Source organism: Oncorhynchus tshawytscha, unplaced genomic scaffold (assembly GCF_018296145.1).
Source record: "Oncorhynchus tshawytscha isolate Ot180627B unplaced genomic scaffold, Otsh_v2.0 Un_contig_10214_pilon_pilon, whole genome shotgun sequence".
Lineage (NCBI taxonomy): Eukaryota > Metazoa > Chordata > Actinopteri > Salmoniformes > Salmonidae > Oncorhynchus > Oncorhynchus tshawytscha.
The window spans coordinates 40,001-55,000 of NW_024609199.1; the positions used below are offsets into that span (position 1 = coordinate 40,001).

The 15,000-nt window shown below is 51.6% G+C and overlaps 1 pseudogene; it reads left to right on the forward strand.

The window, feature by feature from the left end:
- Positions 1 to 15,000, forward strand: part of LOC112242224 — an 81,938-nt pseudogene that overhangs the window by 23,763 nt on the left and 43,175 nt on the right.

Consider the following 15,000-nt stretch of genomic DNA (forward strand, 5'->3'; position numbering starts at 1 on the left):
CATTTAGTTAGATACTACTGTTGGAGCTAGGAACACATGCATTTAGTTAGATACTACTGCACTGTTGGAGCTAGGAACACAAGCATTTAGTTAGATACTACTGCACTGTTGGAGCTAGAAACACAAGCATTTAGTTAGATATCACTGTTGGAGCTAGGACCACAAGCATTTAGTTAGATATCACTGTTGGAGCTGGGAACACAAGCATTTAGTTAGATACTACTGCACTGTTGGAGCTGGGAACAAGCATTTAGTTAGATATCACTGTTGGAGCTAGGAACACAAGCATTTAGTTAGATACTACTGTACTGTTGGAGCTAGGAACACAAGCATTTAGTTAGATACTACTGCACTGTTGGAGCTAGGAACACAAGCATTTAGTTAGATACTACTGCACTGTTGGAGCTAGGAACACAAGCATTTAGTTAGATACTACTGTTGGAGCTAGGAAGACAAGCATTTAGTTAGATATTACTGTTGGAGCTAGGAACACAAGCATTTAGTTAGATATTACTGCACTGTTGGAGCTAGGAACACAAGCATTTAGTTAGATACTACTGTTGGAGCTAGGAACACAAGCATTTAGTTAGATACTACTGCACTGTTGGAGCTAGGAACACAAGCATTTAGTTAGATACTACTGCACTGTTGGAGCTAGAAACACAAGCATTTAGTTAGATATCACTGTTGGAGCTAGGAACACAAGCATTTAGTTAGATATCACTGTTGGAGCTAGGAACACAACCATTTAGTTAGATATTACTGTACTGTTGGAGCTAGGAACACAAGCATTTAGTTAGATATTACTGTACTGTTGGAGCTAGAAACACAAGCATTTAGTTAGATATTACTGCACTGTTGGAGCTAGGAACACAAGCATTTAGTTAGATACTACTGTACTGTTGGAGCTGGGAACACAAGCATTTAGTTAGATATTACTGTTGGAGCTAGGAACACAAGCATTTAGTTAGATACTACTGTTGGAGCTAGGAACACAAGCATTTAGTTAGATATTACTGTTGGAGCTAGGAACACAAGCATTTAGTTAGATATTACTGCACTGTTGGAGCTAGGAACACAAGCATTTAGTTAGATATTACTGTTGGAGCTAGGAACACAAGCATTTAGTTAGATATTACTGTACTGTTGGAGCTAGAAACACAAGCATTTAGTTAGATATTACTGTACTGTTGGAGCTAGGAACACAAGCATTTAGTTAGATACTACTGTTGGAGCTAGGAACACAAGCATTTAGTTAGATACTACTGCACTGTTGGAGCTAGGAACACAAGCATTTAGTTAGATATTACTGTACTGTTGGAGCTAGAAACACAAGCATTTAGTTAGATATTACTGCACTGTTGGAGCTAGGAACACAAGCATTTAGTTAGATACTACTGCACTGTTGGAGCTGGGAACACAAGCATTTAGTTAGATATTACTGTTGGAGCTAGGAACACAAGCATTTAGTTAGATATTACTGTTGAAGCTAGAAACACAAGCATTTAGTTAGATATTACTGTACTGTTGGAGCTAGAAACACAAGCATTTAGTTAGATATTACTGCACTGTTGGAGCTAGAAACACAAGCATTTAGTTAGATATTACTGTTGGAGCTAGGAACACAAGCATTTAGTTAGATATTACTGTACTGTTGGAGCTAGAAACACAAGCATTTAGTTAGATATTACTGTACTGTTGGAGCTGGGAACACAAGCATTTAGTTAGATATTACTGTACTGTTGGAGCTGGGAACACAAGCATTTAGTTAGATACTACTGTTGGAGCTAGAAACACAAGCATTTAGTTAGATATTACTGTACTGTTGGAGCTAGAAACACAAGCATTTAGTTAGATATTACTGTTGGAGCTAGGAACACAAGCATTTAGTTAGATATTACTGTACTGTTGGAGCTAGAAACACAAGCATTTAGTTAGATATTACTGTACTGTTGGAGCTGGGAACACAAGCATTTAGTTAGATATTACTGTACTGTTGGAGCTGGGAACACAAGCATTTAGTTAGATATTACTGTTGGAGCTAGGAACACAAGCATTTAGTTAGATATTACTGTTGGAGCTAGAAACACAAGCATTTAGTTAGATATTACTGTTGGAGCTGGGAACACAAGCATTTAGTTAGATATTACTGTTGGAGCTGGGAACACAAGCATTTAGTTAGATATTACTGTTGGAGCTAGGAACACAAGCATTTAGTTAGATACTACTGTACTGTTGGAGCTAGGAACACAAGCATTTAGTTAGCTATTACTGCACTGTTGGAGCTAGGAACACAAGCATTTGGTTAGATACTACTGTACTGTTGGAGCTAGGAACACAAGCATTTAGTTAGATATTACTGCATTGTTGGAGCTAGGAAAACAAGCATTTAGTTAGATACTAGTGTACTGTTGGAGCTAGGAACACAAGCATTTAGTTAGATACTACTGTACTGTTGGAGCTAGGAACACAAGCATTTAGTTAGATATTACTGTACTGTTGGAGCTAGGAACACAAGCATTTAGTTAGATATTACTGTACTGTTGGAGCTAGGAACACAAGCATTTAGTTAGATATTACTGTACTGTTGGAGCTAGGAACACAAGCATTTAGTTAGATATTACTGTACTGTTGGAGCTGGGAACACAAGCATGTGTATTGGTCTCCCGAGTGGCGCATCTCAGTGCAAGAGGCGTCACTACAGACACCCTGGTTCAAATCCTGTCTGTATCACAACCGGCCGTGTTTAGGACTCCCACCAATCGACCCAGCATCTTCCGGATTTTGCCCGGAGTAGGCCGTCATTACAAATAAGAATTTGTTCTTAACTGACTTGCCTCATTAAATAAATGTGATTTATATGTTGACTAAGTGTCTTGTCCCCCCTGTCCCCCCCCCAGCTCCTGACCTGGTGCTTCGTAAAGTGATCAACTTCAGTGACTGTACGGTGTGTCTGGATAAGAGGAACGGCAGTGGAAAGATCCAGTTCTACCAGGATCCTCTCCTCTACAAGTGTTCCTTCAGGACCCGACTCCACTTCACCTACCAGAACATCAACTCTAAGATCCCTGCTGTCATCAAGGTGAGACGCACCGACCGTCTGTCTGTCTGTCTGTCTGTCTGTCTGTCTGTCTGTCTGTCTGTCTGGTCTGTCTGGTCTGTCTGTCTGTCTGTCTGTCTGTCTGTCTGGTCTGTCTGTCTGTCTGTCTGTCTGTCTGTCTGTCTGTCTGAGACGCACAGACCTACTGTCTGTCTGTCTGTCTGTCTGTCTGTCTGTCTGTCTGTCTGTCTGTCTGTCTGTCTGTCTGTCTGTCTGTCTGAGACGCACAGACCTACTGACTGTCTGAGACGCACAGACCTACTGTCTGTCTGAGACGCACAGACCTACTGTCTGTCTGTCTGTCTGTCTGTCTGTCTGTCTGTCTGTCTGTCTGTCTGTCTGTCTGAGACACACAGACCTGGTCTGGACGTCTCTCTACAGGAACAGGGTTGGAGAGCCCCGGTCTTCACGTCTCTCTACAGGAACAGGGTTGGAGAGCCCTGGTCTTCATGTCTCTCTACAGGAACAGGGTTGGAGAGCCCCGGTCTTCACGTCTCTCTACAGGAACAGGGTTGGAGAGCCCCGGTCTGGACTTCTCTCTACAGGAACAGGGTTGGAGAGCCCTGGTCTGGACGTCTCTCTACAGGAACAGGGTTGGAGAGCCCTGGTCTGGACGTCTCTCTACAGGAACAGGGTTGGAGAGCCCTGGTCTTCACGTCTCTCTACAGGAACAGGGGTAGAGCCCCGGTCTTCACGTCTCTCTACAGGAACAGGGTTGGAGAGCCCCGGTCTTCACGTCTCTCTACAGGAACAGGGTTGGAGAGCCCTGGTCTTCACGTCTCTCTACAGGAACAGGGTTGGAGAGCCCTGGTCTTCATGTCTCTCTACAGGAACAGGGTTGGAGAGCCCTGGTCTTCACATCTCTCTACAGGAACAGGGTTGGAGAGCCCTGGTCTTCACGTCTCTCTACAGGAACAGGGTTGGAGAGCCCTGGTCTTCACGTCTCTCTCTACAGGAACAGGGTTGGAGAGCCCAGGTCTTCACGTCTCTCTACAGGAACAGGGTTGGAGAGCCCTGGTCTGGACGTCTCTCTACAGGAACAGGGTTGGAGAGCCCCGGTCTGGACGTCTCTCTACAGGAACAGGGTTGGAGAGCCCCGGTCTGGACGTCTCTCTACAGGAATAGGGTTGGTGAGCCCTGGTCTGGACGTCTCTCTACAGGAACAGGGTTGGAGAGCCCTGGTCTGGACGTCTCTCTACAGGAACAGGGTTGGAGAGCCCTGGTCTGGACGTCTCTCTACAGGAACAGGGTTGGAGAGCCCCGGTCTTCACGTCTCTCTCTACAGGAACAGGGATGGAGAGCCCTGGTCTTCACGTCTCTCTCTACAGGAACAGGGTTGGAGAGCCCCGGTCTTCACGTCTCTCTACAGGAACAGGGTTGGAGAGCCCTGGTCTTCACGTCTCTCTACAGGAACAGGGTTGGAGAGCCCCGGTCTTCACGTCTCTCTACAGGAACAGGGTTGGAGAGCCCCGGTCTTCACGTCTCTCTACAGGAACAGGGTTGGAGAGCCCTGGTCTTCACGTCTCTCTACAGGAACAGGGATGGAGAGCCCCGGTCTTCACGTCTCTCTACAGGAACAGGGTTGGAGAGCCCAGGTCTTCACGTCTCTCTACAGGAACAGGGTTGGAGAGCCCTGGTCTTCACGTCTCTCTACAGGAACAGGGATGGAGAGCCCCGGTCTTCACGTCTCTCTACAGGAACAGGGTTGGAGAGCCCTGGTCTTCACGTCTCTCTACAGGAACAGGGATGGAGAGCCCCGGTCTTCACGTCTCTCTACAGGAACAGGGTTGGAGAGCCCTGGTCTTCACGTCTCTCTACAGGAACAGGGTTGGAGAGCCCTGGTCTTCACATCTCTCTACAGGAACAGGGTTGGAGAGCCCTGGTCTTCACGTCTCTCTACAGGAACAGGGTTGGAGAGCCCTGGTCTGGACGTCTCTCTACAGGAACAGGGTTGGAGAGCCCTGGTCTTCATGTCTCTCTACAGGAACAGGGTTGGAGAGCCCTGGTCTTCACGTCTCTCTACAGGAACAGGGTTGGAGAGCCCCGGTCTGGACGTCTCTCTACAGGAACAGGGTTGGAGAGCCCAGGTCTTCACGTCTCTCTACAGGAACAGGGTTGGAGAGCCCTGGTCTTCACGTCTCTCTACAGGAACAGGGTTGGAGAGCCCTGGTCTTCACGTCTCTCTACAGGAACAGGGTTGGAGAGCCCTGGTCTTCACATCTCTCTACAGGAACAGGGTTGGAGAGCCCCGGTCTTCACGTCTCTCTACAGGAACAGGGTTGGAGAGCCCTGGTCTGGACGTCTCTCTTTGTTAACTGTTTCCTCTGCCTCCTCTTCCTCCTGTCAGATCCAGACGATGGTGGAGTCCCTGAAGCTGTCCATCACAGACCAGCAGCTGCCCATGTTCATCAGGATCATGGAGCTGGTCCTCAGCCTCTACTATGGAGAGATAGGAGGAGGGAAGGACGGAGAGGCGGAGGAGGGAGCGGACATGGAGAGGTCATCACTACGCCAGGTTAGTCTGGTGGATACTGCCCTCTATTACAGGGGGAGGAGGGGAGGAGGAGGGGGAGGAGGGGAGGGAGAGGTCATCACTACACCAGGTTAGTCTGGTGGATACTGCCCTCTATTACAGGGGGAGGAGGGGAGGAGGAGGGGGAGGAGGGGAGGGAGAGGTCATCACTACGCCAGGTTAGTCTGGTGGATACTGCCCTCTATTACAGGGAGGGGGAGGAGGAGGGGGAGGAGGGGAGGGAGAGGTCATCATTACGCCAGGTTAGTCTGGTGGATACTGCCCTTTTATTACAGGGGGAGGGGAGGAGGAGGAGGAGAAGGGGGAAGGAGGAGGTGAGCAGACATGGAGAGGTCATCACTACACCAGGTTAGTCTGGTGGATACTGCCCTTTATTACAGGGGGAGGAGGGAGAGGAGGAGGGGAGAGGAAGGGAGGGAGAGGGGGGAGGAGGGAGAGGTCATGTCAGGCTCCATCACTACGACCGGGCCGGGCTCCGTCACTACGACCGGGCCGGGCTCCGTCACTACGACCGGGCCAGGCCCCGTCACTATTCTGCATGCAGTCTCAATTTGTCCCATTTAGTGAATTCTTGGTAGGTGAACCCCAGACCTCACAACCGTAGAGGGACGTGGATTCTATAACTGATTCCAATGTTACAGTGGGGCAAGGAAGTATTTAGTCAGCCACCAATTGTGCAAGTTCTCCCACTTAAAAATATGAGAGAGGCCTGTAATTTTCATAATAGGTACACTTCAACTATGACAGACAAAATGATAACAAGTTCAAACAGGTGCCAGTAATACAGGTAACGAGTGGAGGACAGAGGAGCCTCAAAGAAGAAGTTACAGGTCTGTGAGAGCCAGACATCTTGCTTGTTTGTAGGTGACCAAATACTTATTTTCCACCATAATTTGCAAATAAATTCATTAAAAATCCTACAATATGATTTTCTGGATTTTTTTTCTCATTTTGTCTGTCATAGTTGAAGTGTACCTATAGACTTGTTCTGATGTGTGTGTTCCACTGTGTGTGTTCCACTGTGTGTGTTCCACTGTGTGTTCCACTGTGTGTGTTCCACTGTGTGTTCCACTGTGTGTTCCACTGTGTGTTCCACTGTGCGTTCCACTGTGTGTGTTCCACTGTGTGTGTTCCACTGTCTGTGTGTGTTCCACTGTGTGTTCCACTGTGTGTGTTCCACCGTGTGTTCCACTGTGTGTGTTCCACTGTGTGTGTTCCACTGTGTGTTCCACTGTGTGTGTTCCACTGTGTGTGTTCCACTGTGTGTTCCACTGTGTGTGTTCCACCGTGTGTTCCACTGTGTGTTCCACCGTGTGTTCCACTGTGTGTGTTCCACCGTGTGTTCCACTGTGTGTTCCACCGTGTGTTCCACTGTGTGTGTTCCACTGTGTGTTCCACTGTGTGTTCCACCGTGTGTTCCACCGTGTGTTCCACTGTGTGTTCCACTGTGTGTGTTCCACCGTGTGTTCCACCGTGTGTTCCACCGTGTGTTCCACTGTGTGTGTTCCACTGTGTGTTCCACTGTGTGTTCCACTGTGTGTTCCACCGTGTGTGTTCCACTGTGTGTTCCACTGTGTGTTCCACTGTGTGTTCCACCGTGTGTGTTCCACCGTGTGTGTTCCACTGTGTGTGTTCCACTGTGTGTTCCACTGTGTGTGTTCCACTGTGTGTTCCACTGTGTGTGTTCCACTGTGTGTTCCACTGTGTGTGTTCCACTGTGTGTTCCACTGTGTGTGTTCCACTGTGTGTGTTCCACTGTGTGTGTTCCACTGTGTGTGTTCCACTGTGTGTTCCACTGTGGACACTCTACGTATTGTTGTGTTTATTGTGGGTCCTCCGTGCTGACGTTGTGACATATTGTTGTGTTTATTGTGGGTCCTCCGTGCTGACGTTGTGACATTTTGTTGTGTTTATTGTGGGTCCTCCATGCTGACGTTGTGACATTTTGTTGTGTTTATTGTGGGTCCTCCGTGCTGACGTTGTGACAGAAGGGTTTGTTCTGTGCAGTACGATCCCTACATCAGACAGACGTGACATCACATGTTCCCCTTGTGACACTCTGTCTGTTTCCCTGTGTGTGTTTTTTCCCCTGTGTGTGTGTGTGTTTCTCTGTGTGTGTGTGTGTTTCCCTGTGTGTGTGTGTGTTTCTCTGTGTGTGTGTGTGTGTTTCTCTGTGTGTGTGTGTGTGTTTCCCTGTGTGTGTGTGTGTTTCCCTGTGTGTGTGTGTGTGTGTGTGTGTTTCCCTGTGTGTGTGTGTGTGTGTGTGTGTGTGTGTGTGTGTGTGTGTGTGTGTGTGTGTGTGTGTGTGTGTGTGTGTGTGTGTGTGTGTGTGTGTGTGTGTAATGGATTCAGTGTGTATCCACTCAGGACATGTTAATCGTCTGTGACTTTTAATTGCCTGTGTTTCTCTTCAGAACATTTTCAAAGAGATATATATTATATATAAATAAAGAATATTAATTCATCGTTTTTTATGAAAAAAAATGTTTTTAATTTTTCTTACTAATGAACTGGAAAGAGTCTCTTAGTGTGTGACTGTGTGTGTGTGTGACTGTGTGTGTGTGACTGTGTGTGTGACTGTGTGTGTGACTGTGTGTGTGTGACTGTGTGTGTGTGACTGTGTGTGTGTGTGTGTGTGTGTGTGTGAGTGTGTGTGTGTGAGAGTGTGTGTGTGTGTGTGTGTGTGTGAGAGTGTGTGTGTGTGTGTGTGACTGTGTGTGTGACTGTGTGTGTGACTGTGTGTGTGTGACTGTGTGTGTGTGACTGTGTGTGTGACTGTGTGTGTGAATCAGTGTGACTGTGTGTGTGACTGTGAAGCATCAAGATTGGATGGCTGGTAAAACACGAGGAGAGAAGCACCAGGATTGGATGGCTGGTAAAACACGAGGAGAGAAGCACCAGGATTGGATGGCTGGTAAAACACGAGGAGAGAAGCACCAGGATTGGATGGCTGGTAAAACACGAGGAGAGAAGCACCAGGATTGGATGGCTGGTAAAACACGAGGAGAGAAGCACCAGGATTGGATGGCTGGTAAAACACGAGGAGAGAAGCACCAGGATTGGATGGCTGGTAAAACACGAGGAGAGAAGCACCAGGATTGGATGGCTGGTAAAACACGAGGAGAGAAGCACCAGGATTGGATGGCTGGTAAAACACGAGGAGAGAAGCACCAGGATTGGATGGCTGGTAAAACACGAGGAGAGAAGCACCAGGATTGGATGGCTGGTAAAACACGAGGAGAGAAGCACCAGGATTGGATGGCTGGTAAAACACGAGGAGAGAAGCACCAGGATTGGATGGCTGGTAAAACACGAGGAGAGAAGCACCAGGATGGGATGGCTGGTAAAACACGAGGAGAGAAGCACCAGGATTGGATGGCTGGTAAAACACGAGGAGAGAAGCACCAGGATTGGATGGCTGGTAAAACACGAGGAGAGAAGCACCAGGATTGGATGGCTGGTAAAACACGAGGAGAGAAGCACCAGGATTGGATGGCTGGTAAAACACGAGGAGAGAAGCAGCAGGATTGGATGGCTGGTAAAACACGAGGACAGAAGCACCAGGATTGGATGGCTGGTAAAACACGAGGAGAGAAGCACCAGGATTGGATGGCTGGTAAAACACGAGGACAGAAGCACCAGGATTGGATGGCTGGTAAAACACGAGGAGAGAAGCACCAGGATTGGATGGCTGGTAAAACATGAGGAGAGAAGCACCAGGATTGGATGGCTGGTAAAACACGAGGAGAGAAGCAGCAGGATTGGATGGCTGGTAAAACACGAGGACAGAAGCACCAGGATTGGATGGCTGGTAAAACACGAGGAGAGAAGCACCAGGATTGGATGGCTGGTAAAACACGAGGACAGAAGCACCAGGATTGGATGGCTGGTAAAACACGAGGAGAGAAGCACCAGGATTGGATGGCTGGTAAAACACGAGGAGAGAAGCACCAGGATTTACACAAATGACAACACACACGTCCCTCAATTCAATACTTTCTAGTTCCATGTATGTAGTTCTATTAAAACCAGGAACATCTGGAGAGTCCCCTGCTGATAATAGACCCTGAAGTTTAATAAGTTGTGACCAGTAGAAGGGTCTTGGTGTTTAGACCTGACACCTCAGACTCTAACAGGAAGTACAAAACAACGACCAGTAGAAGGTCTTGGTGTTTAGACCTTACACCTCAGACTCTCACAGGAAGTACAAAACAACGACCAGTAGAAGGTCTTGGTGTTTAGACCTGACACCTCAGACTCTCACAGGAAGTCCAAAACAACGACCAGTAGAAGGTCTTGGTGTTTAGACCTGACACCTCAGACTCTCACAGGAAGTACAAAACAACGACCAGTAGAAGGTCTTGGTGTTTAGACGTGACACCTCAGACTCTCACAGGAAGTCCAAAACAACGACCAGTAGAAGGTCTTGGTGTTTAGACGTGACACCTCAGACTCTAACAGGAAGTACAAAACAACGACCAGTAGAAGGTCTTGGTGTTTAGACCTGACACCTCAGACTCTCACAGGAAGTCCAAAACAACGACCAGTAGAAGGTCTTGGTGTTTAGACCTGACACCTCAGACTCTCACAGGAAGTACAAAACAACGACCAGTAGAAGGTCTTGGTGTTTAGACCTGACACCTCAGACTCTCACAGGAAGTACAAAAAAGAAAACAACGACCAGGAAAAGCCAGAACAGTGGATTTCTCATTTCTCAACTGCCAATTCGCAGGAAGAGAGTTGAAAGATTGAATTAAAACATGACATAATTTTCACCGCCTAAGCCTGTGGGATTCCTGTGCTGTGACCTCACGCTGGTTATTGTTTTGAGAGAGAGAGCGAGTACATTCTTGTCTGTTGACATCAGCTTCCCTGGCTGTCGCAGAGGGGAGCAGGCCAGCTCAGGGAAACAGACACGACCATACAGGTTCATAGGTCAGGGGAGCCACATTAGAGCGTGATACAGCTCCTCCCCAGCCCCTGGCAGAGTGGTTCACCTACAGCTCCTCTCCCCAGCCCCTGGCAGAGTGGTTCACCTACAGCTCCTCTCCCCAGCCCCTGGCAGAGTGGTTCACCTACAGCTCCTCTCCCCAGCCCCTGGCAGAGTGGTTCACCTACAGCTCCTCTCCCCAGCCCCTGGCAGAGTGGTTCACCTACAGCTCCTCTCCCCAGCCCCTAGCAGAGTGGTTCACCTACAGCTCCTCTCCCCAGCCCCTGGCAGAGTGGTACACCTACAGCTCCTCTCCCCAGCCCCTAGCAGAGTGGTACACCTACAGCTCCTCTCCCCAGCCCCTGGCAGAGTGGTTCACCACAGCTCCTCTCCCCAGCCCCTGGCAGAGTGGTACACCTACAGCTCCTCTCCCCAGCCCCTGGCAGAGTGGTTCACCTACAGCTCCTCTCCCCAGCCCCTGGCAGAGTGGTTCACCTACAGCTCCTCTCCCCAGCCCCTGGCAGAGTGGTACACCTACAGCTCCTCTCCCCTGCCCCTAGCAGAGTGGTATACCTACAGCTCCTCTCCCCAGCCCCTGGCAGAGTGGTATACCTACAGCTCCTCTCCCCTGCCCCTAGCAGAGTGGTATACCTACAGCTCCTCTCCCCTGCCCCTAGCAGAGTGGTTCACCTACAGCTCCTCTCCCCAGCCCCTGGCAGAGTGGTATACCTACAGCTCCTCTCCCCTGCCCCTAGCAGAGTGGTTCACCTACAGCTCCTCTCCCCAGCCCCTGGCAGAGTGGTATACCTACAGCTCCTCTCCCCAGCCCCTGGCAGAGTGGTTCACCTACAGCTCCTCTCTCCCCAGCCCCTGGCAGAGTGGTTCACCTACAGCTCCTCTCCCCAGCCCCTGGCAGAGTGGTACACCTACAGCTCCTCTCCCCAGCCCCTGGCAGAGTGGTTCACCTACAGCTCCTCTCCCCAGCCCCTGGCAGAGTGGTTCACCTACAGCTCCTCTCCCCAGCCCCTGGCAGAGTGGTATACCTACAGCTCCTCTCCCCAGCCCCTGGCAGAGTGGTTCACCTACAGCTCCTCTCCCCTGCCCCTGGCAGAGTGGTACACCTACAGCTCCTCTCCCCAGCCCCTGGCAGAGTGGTTCACCTACAGCTCCTCTCCCCAGCCCCTGGTAGAGTGGTACACCTACAGCTCCTCTCCCCAGCCCCTGGCAGAGTGGTTCACCTACAGCCCCAGCTCCTCTCCCCAGCCCCTAGCAGAGTGGTTCACCTACAGCTCCTCTCCCCAGCCCCTGGCAGAGTGGTTCACCTACAGCCCCCAGCTCCTCTCCCCAGCCCCTAGCAGAGTGGTTCACCTACAGCCCCCAGCTCCTCTCCCCAGCCCCTAGCAGAGTGGTACACCTACAGCTCCTCTCCCCAGCCCCTGGCAGAGTGGTTCACCTACAGCCCCCAGCTCCTCTCCCCAGCCCCTAGCAGAGTGGTTCACCTACAGCTCCTCTCCCCAGCCCCTGGCAGAGTGGTTCACCTACAGCTCCTCTCCCCAGCCCCTGGTAGAGTGGTACACCTACAGCTCCTCTCCCCAGCCCCTGGCAGTGTGGTTCACCTACAGCAGCTCCTCCCCAGCCCCTGGCAGAGTGGTTCACCTACAGCTCCTCTCCCCAGCCCCTAGCAGAGTGGTACACCTACAGCTCCTCTCCCCTGCCCCTGGTAGAGTGGTACACCTACAGCTCCTCTCCCTGCCCCTGGCAGAGTGGTACACCTACAGCTCCTCTCCCCTGCCCCTGGGAGAGTGGTTCACACCTACAGCTCCTCTCCCCTGCCCCTGGTAGAGTGGTACACCTACAGCTCCTCTCCCCTGCCCCTAGCAGAGTGGTACACCTACAGCCCCCAGCTCCTCTCCCCAGCCCCTGGCAGAGTGGTACACCTACAGCTCCTCTCCCCAGCCCCTAGCAGAGTGGGACACCTACAGCTCCTCTCCCCTGCCCCTAGCAGAGTGGTACACCTACAGCTCCTCTCCCCAGCCCCTAGCAGAGTGGTACACCTACAGCTCCTCTCCCTGCCCCTGGGAGAGTGGTACACCTACAGCTCCTCTCCCCAGCCCCTGGCAGAGTGGTACACCTACAGCTCCTCTCCCCAGCCCCTGGCAGAGTGGTACACCTACAGCTCCTCTCCCCCAGCCCCTGGCAGAGTGGTACACCTACAGCTCCTCTCCCCAGCCCCTGGCAGAGTGGTACACCTACAGCTCCTCTCCCCAGCCCCTAGCAGAGTGGTTCACCTACAGCTCCTCTCCCCAGCCCCTGGCAGAGTGGTACACCTACAGCCCCCAGCTCCTCTCCCCAGCCCCTGGCAGAGTGGTACACCTACAGCTCCTCTCCCCAGCCCCTGGCAGAGTGGTACACCTACAGCTCCTCTCCCCAGCCCCTGGCAGAGTGGTACACCTACAGCTCCTCTCCCCAGCCCCTGGCAGAGTGGTTCACCTACAGCCCCCAGCTCCTCTCCCCAGCCCCTAGCAGAATGGTACACCTACAGCTCCTCTCCCCAGCCCCTGGCAGAGCGGTACACCTACAGCTCCTCTCCCCAGCCCCTAGCAGAGTGGTACACCTACAGCCCCCAGCTCCTCTCCCCAGCCCCTGGCAGAGTGGTACACCTACAGCCCCCAGCTCCTCTCCCCAGCCCCTGGCAGAGTGGTACACCTACAGCCCCCAGCTCCTCTCCCAGCCCCTGGCAGAGTGGTACACCTACAGCCCCCAGCTCCTCTCCCCTGCCCCTAGCAGAGTGGTATACCTACAGCTCCTCTCCCCAGCCCCTAGCAGAGTGGTACACCTACAGCCCCTGGCAGAGCTCCTCCAGCTCCTCTCCCTGCCCCTAGCAGAGTGGTATACCTACAGCTCCTCTCCCCAGCCCCTAGCAGAGTGGTACACCTACAGCTCCTCTCCCCAGCCCCTGGCAGAGTGGTACACCTACAGCCCCCAGCTCCTCTCCCCAGCCCCTAGCAGAGTGGTATACCTACAGCTCCTCTCCCCAGCCCCTAGCAGAGTGGTACACCTACAGCTCCTCTCCCCAGCCCCTAGCAGAGTGGTACACCTACAGCTCCTCTCCCCAGCCCCTGGCAGAGTGGTATACCTACAGCTCCTCTCCCCAGCCCCTAGCAGAGTGGTACACCTACAGCTCCTATCCCCAGCCCCTAGCAGAGTGGTTCACCTACAGCTCCTCTCCCCAGCCCCTAGCAGAGTGGTACACCTACAGCTCCTCTCCCCAGCCCCTAGCAGAGTGGTACACCTACAGCTCCTCTCCCCAGCCCCTGGCAGAGTGGTACACCTACAGCTCCCAGCTCCTCTCCCCAGCCCCTGGCAGAGTGGTACACCTACAGCCCCCAGCTCCTCTCCCCAGCCCCTAGCAGAGTGGTATACCTACAGCTCCTCTCCCCAGCCCCTGGCAGAGTGATATATCTACAGCTCCTCTCCCCAGCCCCTGGCAGAGTGGTACACCAACAGCCCCCAGATCCTCTCCCCTGGTCCTGGTCCAGGCCTGTGACTGCTGTGATTCAGCCCTTGGTTAGCCATGAACAGGATGATCCACTGGGCCAGAACTCTACTGTCAGGATGATGTAGGAAATTCCCGTTAAAACTGAGGATGATGGAAGAGGGGCATGAGTAGAAAAGTTTGAACCAATGCTCTAGCCTGACGCGGTAAGGACTGGCTGGCTGGCTGACTGATTGACTGGCTGGCTGGCTGACTGACTGATTGACTGGCTGGCTGGCTGACTGATTGACTGGCTGGCTGGCTGACTGATTGGCTGGCTGGCTGACCTGCCTCCCTGTCTGCCTACCCGACTGTCTGACTGAAAAGCACTACATCCTGCGTGCCTCGGTGCCATGTCAGCTTTCCGTCACCAACCCATCTACCCTCCGAGGCACTGCTCTCTCCGGCCCTGCTTCCAGTGGTTTGTTGTGTTCAGCTGAATCAACTTGGCTGAGTCCCACCCACAGGAAGTCCAGATTCATTAAGAGGGCGACGTCACGCCGCTGTCTCCCTGACGTGTAATCAAAGCCGTGTTTTCTTTCACTGATGAAATGAAATGAGAGTTCCCCGTAATTACATTATCACTGAGTCTCTCAGAGTTGGTTGTTTTAAGGTTGAAGGTTTTAAGGTTTTAAGTTGAGTGTTTAAACAGGAGCTCAGATCCATTTGGTTCAACACATTGGGCTTTATTTAAACGTCTTTATTTCCATCAATATGTCAGTCATACAGCTGACAAAGGGTCCTCTTTTTACAGGACACTTCAGGTTGTTCATGTCTGTCTTAATTACAGGTCAACCCAGCCTTCCCATAGTCCCCCAGCCTTCCCATAGTCCCCCAGCCTTCCCATAGTCCCCCAGCCTTCCCATAGTCCCATAGTCCCCAGCCTTCCCATAGTCCCCAGC